The 10697-nt window shown below is 38.7% G+C and overlaps 1 pseudogene; it reads left to right on the top strand.

Annotated features, from left to right (window-relative positions):
- LOC142436446 (ribosome biogenesis protein BRX1 homolog pseudogene) overlaps nt 1–10697 on the top strand; it is a 47407-nt pseudogene that overhangs the window by 1588 nt on the left and 35122 nt on the right.

Raw genomic sequence — 10697 nt, 5'->3', positions numbered from 1 at the left:
CACTCACTTTCCTGGTGTCTTGCAAGTACATTTCCACCATAAGAAAGCCTGTGTAACCATTTTAAACACCGAAAAAGACTTATTTTGAGAGTATGTTTTCCTTCCTGTTCTTCACGAATTTATTTTTAGAGACATCGTTTATTATTCTGGAAGAGGCCACGCTAAGCAGCAAATTGCTAGACCACTCTCCCAGCCCCATGAATCACCTGCGAGCACCGACGGAGGAAGGGGTAACTTGGGGCGTTAGCGTTAGCTGCTAACTACCAAGTCGGTAGTTTAAAACCACCAGCGGTTCATAGGAGAAAGATGAGCGATTCTATTCCCACAGTTACATTCCCAGAAATCCACATGGGCAGTTCTATATTGTCCTATAGGATCGTTGTGAGTCACAATGAACTTAGTCACTGAATTATGAGACAGGGAGTTTAGTTTGGTCTTCCTAGCTTTCTTCATCCCATTCATTTACCTCACAGGCCTCTTCTTCTTTATCCGTCGTTTCCTCCTCTCTTCTCTTCACCAAAACCAAAACTCACCTGCATTGAGTTGATGCTGACTCAGTGTCCAGACAGGACAGAGTAGAACTGAGAACTGAATTTTTGAGACCAACTCTTTATGGGAGTAGAAAGCTCCACCCTCCTCCCACAGAGACTGATGGTTTTGAACTGCTGACAATGCAATTAGCCCCCATCTCATAACCACTACACCACCAGGCCTCCTTTTCCCTTGACCAGAGATGTAAAAATGCTTCTGAGACTCATTCAAAGAGAGAGGCCCACCATCAACATTTCTTGACCTATACTCTATTCCAAACCCTCCCTTAAAGCTGTGAGAAGAAAGGAAATCAGGGTGGTAAGCATCCCCCCTCCTTTTCGTTCTCTTTTGTTCGGTTTTCTAAATTTTCTCCCCTTGCAATTCAAGTCAGGGCTATAAAACAGCCTGCCACTCTGAAACACCACTTGTCAAGAATGTGAGAAATTGTTGAAAGAAAACTTTAGAAGATCTAAATTCAAACCACCTTGACTGCAATTAAAATCGCCACCATTCTTTAGTAATGACAGGTGGAGTACAAAGGAAGCAGCAATGACAGCCACAGAGCTTTCTAAGACCTGGAACAATATCCACAAATCAGGAGAAACAATAGACTCACAGTCTATCTGGTGAGATATTTTAGTTCTCGTGTTCATCTGCCTCACAGAGACTAATGGAATACACGGTTAGATAACCTGGGGCTCTCACCTGCAATCACCAACTGCCTCATCTCCATTATGGTCATGATCACCTCACATTCTCCTTAATTCCGTCTCGGTGTTAATGGCGAGAAGGAAAATGGCCATAGAAGAAGAATGGAAATCACAAATCAGGTAAGTAGTATTTGGGGCATTCTAAGAATCCCTGCCCAAGCGATCATCCCCCTGATAACTACTTGTAACCAGACCTGTTAACCGCTTTTATTGGACATTTCCTATGATGCAGTGTTCAAACCCAGCTACTGCAAGCTTATACTGTGTGACTTCATCCAGAACAGCCCCTTGGTAAGTCACACTCTGTGCTGCTGCGAATCCTGGGTCTAGTTCTTCTAGGCCAGGATCTGCAGCCCTCCTTGGGTACTCTCTGCCACAATAAAGGGGCTGGGACATGTGGCCCCATTTAAACCAATCTCTTCTCAGCATAACCTCTCTTATATTAGATCATGGGTCTTGAAACTTGTCCCAAAGTTGTCCTTCCTGGTATTTATTTACTAACTCACTCACCATATGCTTATAAGAACTTTGTGCAAAGTACTTCTCTGGGCACCGTGAACAAAACAAAAACAAAAATTTTCCCGTGTGGAGATTTCATTCTAATAGACAAAATTTTAGAATTAAAATAAATAAGTATATTATAAATGGAGCTAGACCCAGGATTTAAACTGACAGGGAAGGCCTTATATGTGAATAAACACCAGTGGTAAGTAAGGTGTGTACTTGAGGGAGTGGACAAAGCAAAAGCTTTATGACAAATTCTTGTAATTGATGTAAATTTACAAAACCCAAAAAGTGACAGTGTGGAAACTATCCAAAATAATACAGGCTATCTAATGTTCAACATATGTTTCTCCCTGTCCAGAGGAAAGCATGCAGAAAATCAAAAGCACGTGGACGCAATTAGTCTGATGGACTAACAGGCCATGCAAACATCATTCTCCATGACCCTGAAACCAGAACAAGTAGAGAGCACCCAGCTAGCACTGGCAACGGCTCTAAAAGGGATCGCATTAGAAGCACCTGAGTAGAGTGGAGATGTGGAACAAAACCTGGGGTCACAGAAAGACCAGGCTTACTGGTCAGATAGAGACTAATGGAACCTCCAACACTTTCACCTTAATCACGCTTCAGGTCTGGAAACAACTCCTGCCCAGGGCTCACTATTCAGCCAAACAATAGGTCTATACAGGAACAGTAGCAGTAGAGGGGTATCCTTATCTTAGAGCAGTGGTTCTCAACTTAGCTAACTACGGGACTCTTTCATACAGGTCCTCATGTCGTGGTGACCTCCCCCCCGCACACCACCATAAAATGATTTTCGTTGCTACTTCATCACTGTAATTGTGCTACTGTGATTAATCAGGTGACTCCTGTGAAAGGGTCGTTGGATCCTCAAAGGGGTCGCCACCCACAGGTTGAGAACCGCCCAGTGAGAGCCATCAACCATCTGAGCTATAAAAGGGCAGCATTGACCCAAAGACAAGCTTCAGATGGGTTAGGAAAGACTCGAAATAGGAAACAGAGGAAGTGGATAAGTGATGTCACGTGTGGAGATTACAATCAGTGAGATGAAAATCTTTGTGAATTGTTGAAGAGAAAATTGATCAGCTCTGTAAACCATCCAATTCACAATACAAAGTTGAAAAATAATAATAAGCCAAGCAAAAGCCAGCTGTGATTTGGACTAGAGTGGCAGCATTTCAAGTGGTGAAAAGTAACTGAATTTTGCTAAAGAATTTCTATTGTTGCCTGTGAGGGACCTCAAGAATAATGTCAGGATATTTGGCCTGAGCAATAAGGAGGCAGAACTTAGTTACTGAAGTAGAGAAGACTGAAGGAGGACCAAGATTGAGAAAAATACAAAAATTTTGGGGTTACTCTTGTTGGTAATCAATTGATATGCGGTCTGATGGTTGCTCTTATTTGCCAGTCTGAAGAACATGGGTGAGCACAACATGAACACGGGCAGTGGAGACAGTGCGAGTGAATGAAAAATAAAAGTGGTGGGAGTAGACAAGTGGTCGAGAGAGCACAGAAACGTTTTCTTTCCGTATCGCATGGTGACATTTCTAGACGCTTAAGTAATCAACAAAAGAATTGTAACAAGACCTAACTAATGAAGATCCGTGGGACAAACAAACCAAACAAATGCAAAAAAATCCTTGATTAATGTCAAATACGAAAGAAAGGGAAGAAAAGGTTATTTAAGCAAATATGGAAGACTAGTGATGAGATGGTAACTTTTCCTTCATTGTACCAGCAGCTGCATGAAGTGGAAAGACATTGAACACTTTAAGATAAGCATTATGAACTGAGTTTTAAAAATTGCACTACTCATCTTGAATGCAAAGATAGAGGAAGAGATAAGCATAAAAGAATAGGAAAAGATAACAGCAAATATGAACTCAAAGAATTTACATGGAATTGCATTACTAATAGCAGACAAAGTATGCTGGAAAACAAGAAGGGTTTACTAACTAAAAACTTTCACTAAAAAATATTTTCCATAATAGAAGATTCAAGAACATATGAAGACAATATCTAAATTTGCGTGAAATTGGTAACATAGCCTGAAAATACATAAAGCAAGATTTGACGGAAATAAAAAGTCAAATGGACAAACTCACAGTTCACAATGTTACATATATCTTTCAGTAATTCCAAAATAAGCAGGGAAAATATCAAGACTGCATAAGATTTAAAAGCATAATCCACAAACTTAGCCAGAAAATGGAGAACTCAGCATCCGAAGAATGCATGTCGTTCATGCCTTTCAGTACACGTGGACCAATTTGCAGAATTATGCACGCGTGGGGCCGCAAACAAGTCTCCGTCAGTCAAGAGAACTGCAAAGATACGAAACAGGCAATCTCTGGATTATGACGAGTTCTGTTGCCAAATTTGTCTTGACGTCAAATGTGCATATAAGTTGAAACAGGTCTGACGTAATTATCAGTCAAGCGTCTGTCTTCGCATACAGTCTAGCGTGTGTGCATCAAAAGCCGTGGTGGCACAGGGCTCGGTGCTGCCCGGAAGACTTAGAAATCCGCTTCCATCATTATTGATGGTCTTAGAAGCCTAGTTCTACAGGGTCTCCGAGTCAAACCAAATTGACAGCAAGAGACATGTTTGGAGGCTTCTTTGTATGCATCAAAGAAATACTTCCAGACACCCTAAAACATCCTTAGCCCAAAACAATAAATAATACTAATGGTTTGGTAGGAATCATGAAGTAGCACTGATTCATTACTGAAAACCATTGTATGTACTTCAAAAGGTTAATATAATACACTTTATGAGGGATAAGTCATACTATGAGTTGTATCTAAACATACATAGTACATATTAATACAGTTAACTAACTGACATTAGATTCTTGGAAAATGCCGATAACACTTATAAAATCCTAACAAGATTAATCAAGACAAAAGACAAGGCACAAATTACAAATGTTAATATTAAATTACATCAAATGATACAATGGAAAAAACGTAAGTCAAAACATTTATAAGTTTAGATATAAAGAAAAGTCCTAAGAAAATAAAATTTATCAGATCTGACACTAAAAACCTTATATATTTACTTAAAAATCTTTGTAATAAAAAATTTCCCATAATAAATTCTTCCAAATAGCTCACGAAAAAATAAATCCAACCTTACACAAACTCAGAAAACAGATAAAAAGAGAATGCTTTCCAATTCACTTATGAGGTCAGCATAACTGTCATAATAAAATGACATGAATGTAATTTAAAAGGAAGATTATAGACCATTCTCTTTCATAAAAATAAATGCAAAAATCCTAAATCATATATTAGGCACTGTGGTGGTTATACAATCTTGTGTCAACTTGAGGGTATTCAGAGTGAAAGGGTGGAGTCTAGTCTGTCCATCAGGTCACAGACTGATGATGCCTCCTTGTGGGCAAGGCCTCAGGAGGATTTGGGAACTTCCTCTCTCTGCTTCTCTTTCCTGTTGGGAGCCACATGGCTGAGACCAACTAGCACCTCAAGATACATCCACCACCACTGGGTTCACAGACTTTTCACCCACTGGCCTGTGATCTTCCTGCATTCTGCATCATTGCATGTGGCTGTGTGAGTCTGAAGAAAGACATATGGATTGGTATTGGACTTATTGTTTGAAATTGGACTAAAAGATGATCTGGACTGGAATGTTTTCTTGGTATACATTACTCTTTGATACAAAACTCTTTCAGATAGATAGATAGATAGATAGATAGATAGATAGATAGATAGATAGATAGATAGATAGATAGATAGTCTCTAGATTTGTTTCTCCAGTCAACCCGGCATAACACTTTAATCCAGTATTTTTGGTTTTTTAAAGCATCATGATCCTAAATGGTATATTCCAGGAATGCAGTGGCGGTTTAACATTTAAAAATCAATCAACATAAAGTATCCTATCATCAGGATAAAGAAAAACAATCAGTTTAAGAAAATAATTATAGAAAAAGCATTCTACAAAACTCTAGTACTCCGAATAAAAAAAAATTTTAAACCCTTAACAAACTAGGAGTAGAAAGATACTTGTTAAACACACCAACACATATCCAGAAAAAGTGTGTGTGTGGGGGGGGAGGAATCCTACAGCAGAAATCATAATTAATGGTGATCTATAAGAATATGCCTTTCACAATTGTGAACAATAAAAGTCATCTGTCACTCCTATAGAGTACATTGCTCTGAAGGTCCTACCCAGTGCACAACCACAATAAAAATTCATTTTAAAATTAAGGATTGGTGGAAGTACAAAGGATAAACTCGATAAAGAGCGTGGCACCCCATCAGACTTGACTGGAGGCCATGCCTAGAGGTCAAAATTCAGACCTTTATCTATTTACAGGTTTTCTTTCTTTTTAAATTTTTTTCTTTTTAAATTAATTTATTCTTTTGTGGGTCATTGGTTTTCTTTTTTGTTGTCATTGTTGGGTTCTCTTTTGTTGCTTTGTCTTGCTATGCCATGTTTCTTGGTGTCTATTATTATCTCTACAGATCTATCTAGATAAGATAGGCTGGATGAACCGTCTGGAGGAGAAAACAATTGGACCGATGGTTCCAGGGGGACATGGGCGAGGGGGAGGTGGGGATAAGTAGGTGGTATGGACCGACCCAAGTTCTCCAAAATTAGTGGTGGTATGGACCGACCCAAGTTCTCCAAAATTAGTGGTAAGGAGGGTGTGAGAGGCCTGGTAGGGATTCAGCAATGGCAATGTAACCAAGAGAAATTACTGAAACCCAAATGAAGGCTGAGCATGATAGTGGGACAGGAGGAAAGCAAAAGGAAATAGAGGAAAGAACTAGGAGACAAAGGGTATTTATAGAGGCCCAAATACAGGCATGTACATATGTAAATATATATAAGATGATGGGGAAATATATCTACGTGCATATACTTATAGGTTTAGTATTAAGACAGCAGATGGACATTGGACCTCCACTCAAGTAATTACTCAATGCAAGAACACTTTTTTCCTATTAAATTGGGATTCCATGATGCACACCTACCCGACACAATCACTGAAGACAAATTTGTGCATAAGCAAATGTGGTGAAGAAAGCTGATGGTGCCTGGCTATCAAAAGATATAGCGTCTGGGGTCTTAAAGGCTTGAAGGTGAACAAGCGGCCATCTAGCACAGAAGCAACAAAGCCCACATAGAAGAAGTACATCAGCCTGTGTGACCATGAGGTGTCTAAGGGATCAGGTATAAGGCATCAAAGAACAAAAAATCATATCATTGTAAATGAGGGTGAATGCAGAGTGGAGACCCAAAACCCATCCATAGGCAACTGGACACCCCCTAACTGAAGGGTTGTGGGGAGGAGATGAGCCACTCGGGGTGCAGGGTAGCAATGATGAAACATACAACTTTTCCTTTAATTCTTAAATGCTTCTTCCCCCCACTATCATGATCCAAATTCTACCTTACAAATCTGGATAGACCAGAGGATGTACACTGGTACAGATAGGAACTGGAAACACAGGGAATCCAGGGCAGATGATCCCTTCAGGACCAGTGCTGAGAGTGGCGATACCGGGAGGGTGGAGTGGAAATGGGCAACCAATTACAAGGATCTACATATAACCTCCTCCCTGGGGGATGGATAACAGAAAAGTGGGTGAAGGGAGACGGTGGACAGTGTAAGACATGACAAAATAATAGTAATTTATAACTTATCAAGGGTTCATGAAAGAGCAGGGAGCAGGGAGGGAGGGGGAAAATGAGCTGATATTAAGGGCTCACGTAGAAAGCAAATTTTTGAGAATGATGAGGGCAACAAATGTACAAATGTGATTGACACAATGGATGGATGTATGGATTGTGATAAGGATTGTATGAGCCCCAAATAAAATGATAAAAACATTAAGGATTGGTAAAGAGGAAATGAAAGCTTCATTGGCCACATATAGCATAACTATGTATGGACGAAATACAAATAAACCATGACAGTAAGGAAATTGAGCAATGTCACTAGAAACAAGTCAGAATTTAAAAATTCATTCAGATAATATTTAATAAAAATATATACATATATACCAATTATATATATTTCTGCAGCATGTTATATGACAGGTGAACTAGTTTGAGGTATGAAATGACATTTGGAGAAACACTTAAAATTGGTTAAAGTAACTAGAATGTAATTGAGCTGGAAGTTTTTATTAGAGTGACAGAAAAGAAATTATTGATAAATATGATTATAAAGATGGAAACATACTGTTTCGTGTAAGGTATCATCTTTCTTTTTAGCCATGATGTTAGCCATGGTCTTGGGTGGCACAGTATTACATCACAAAATGCACATATTGGATAGATAGGTCAAATATTAGGAAATATTTTAAAGTTGTATAATTCAGTATTTTAAGTTTAAAATGCTGATATTCTTATCTTAAAAAACATACACTATTAAGTAAATTTTTGTCAATTTTCTACATCAAATATATAAAACCAAAACATTCCTTTGAAATCTGCACTTCTATAGAAGGGTCTTTAAGAACAGCAAGGGCTCTATTTCTCAGTCTAGACTATGGTATTCTCTAGGAGCCAGGAGCCCCTGGAGACCTAGAGACCTGGTGTTGGGCTGTGAGCCCCATAGACCTGGTGTTGGGCTGCTAAGGACGAGGTTGGCAATTCAGATGCACTTCCCATCAGAAAGAGGAAGTGATCTGTTCCAGGAAAGATTTACGCCTCAAAAATCCAGATCGGCTCACAGTGAGGCCATATTGACTGGATGGTAGTGAGTTGTTTTGGGGGATTATTCTCTTATCGTCTCCATTGACCTTATAAGGTTCAGTGTATGTCTAATATACTCTTAAGAAAATAGGTGTATCCTAAATGATATTCTGCAATAAAATACCATGAAATTCTGGATGAAACATAACAAAACTACTTTAAAGTGATCCTTTACAATTCTAGCAGGGCTCTTTAAAAAAAACACACACACAACAAAAATACCTCCATACAATAAAAAGAAAGAGAAGGTAGAAACCAATACAGGTACATTCTTGAGCAGACAGGTACCTGGGAATAGTGCCACTTTAAAAACAAAAGTAGGTGGTGTTTAATTACCTTGCAAAACTATAGTCAATACCTGAGTATCCAACAAATGAAGTTGGAGTGGTAAACTTTATATTGAACATATGTCTTCAATGAACAGATGAATAAGATAAAATCGCTTCCACCAGAAAAAGCAAACAATGCGGCAGCTTATTCTGGGCTAGGCTTAAGTGCTGTGTGGAGGGAATGGAGATATTTTTTTCCTTAAGAATTCATAATTAAAGCCATCGTTTTATGTATGCTTGGCACAGTGCATTGAATAATGACTCCCCAGATGCCCATATCCTAATCCCAGGAAGATATGCCTATATTACTTTACATGACAAAGAGACTTTTCAGATACGATTAACCTTAAAATTATATGGGTGCATATATGTACTTGTGAAATTACTTAATCTACAAAATATTATGTGTGTCATTTATGAGTACAGGACATGGTTCTCAACTTTTATCTCTGCAATAGAAGGGTCATGGATGGAAACAGATAAGGTGAGACTCAGACATCAAATCTTCTAATCAAATAACTTCTATTTACATACTGGTTAATTATTAAAGCTAAATAACAGAAATCAAAATAATAGAAAGAATTCTGGTGAAGATAGCATTCTGTATTTTTTGACAGGATGTTTATTTCCCTGACAGATACTAAGCAACCTGGATAAAGTGCTACCAAGTAGACAGATGTAATAATTCTGAAAGAATGATCTATTTCTTAATACATGATGCAATGATTTATTGGGGATTTTGGGGGACAACTGGAGGGAGAGAGAACAAACAGTAAATTCGGGAGTGGGCAAGGAGCATTAGAACGGATTGTGATCACGTGTATACAACTCTTTTTAAAATCAATTTAAATATAGGAGTGTATGATATGTGAATACTATATTAAGAAAACTGAGGGGGGGAAATGAAACCAAACTTGACTAATGGTTAACATGGGTAAAGGAGGAAGAATTGTTGCTTAGAAGTCATTGAGTTTATGTTAATGTTAGGGGAATAGTTTATGTTAATAGTTAGGGGAAGAGTTAATGTTAATGTTGGGAAAGGATATTGTGATAGTTATGCCAAACTGGCCAATGAACACCTGGGGTTAATTGAAGGGGAGAGAGATAAATGGGTCAGCGAGCCTCGCCTGTGTTGTCGCTTGCTCTCTGATAGTGGGACCAGTGTGCAGCCATAGCTAGTTCCGTGCCTCAGCTGGCAAGGCTCACTTCCTGCGAGACACCCCTGAGGAGAAGCCACATGGACCTACCCTGATGCAGCCCTGGGTGCTGGAGCAACCACGTGGAGACCCCTGCCAGCACTGAGATGCTTCCAGGCTGACTGATTTGGCTTTCCTCCTACAGTCAGCGTCATTGCATGTGTTTTGTGAGATTGAGGAGGACTTTGTAGATCAGTGTTGGACATATGGGCTAATGTCAGACTTAAGGGCTTGGACAGCACTGGGTTGGGATGCTTCCTTAATGTACATTTACCTCTTATATAAAACTCTCTTATACATATATGAGTTTCTGTGGATTTGTTTTCCCTAGTCTACCTAAACTAACTCAGATATTAATAATGATTATATAGCATGAAGAGTATAACCAATGGCACTTGATTATACACATAGAAATTGTCAAATTGGAGAATGTTTTGTAATGCATATTTTTGCCAAGGTTAAAAAAATAATTGCATGAATACCAATGAGTACAAGGAGGAAGAATATGTTTAAAATTGAATGAAGTGGTAATTCTACAACTCTTCTTGGTATGATTGGATTATTGAATTGTATGACATGTGGATAAAGAAATTACCAATAAAACTTTTAAAAGAAGAGTCTATTTCTGAGATAAAATAGAAAAAGTAGCTTTCTTCTACTCCCTCCCT

This window comes from Tenrec ecaudatus, unplaced genomic scaffold, assembly GCF_050624435.1.
Source record: "Tenrec ecaudatus isolate mTenEca1 unplaced genomic scaffold, mTenEca1.hap1 Scaffold_275, whole genome shotgun sequence".
In the NCBI taxonomy this organism is placed as follows: Eukaryota; Metazoa; Chordata; class Mammalia; order Afrosoricida; family Tenrecidae; genus Tenrec; species Tenrec ecaudatus.
The sequence above is the reverse complement of the archived record's forward strand: the minus strand, read 5'-3'. Positions and strand labels throughout refer to the sequence as shown.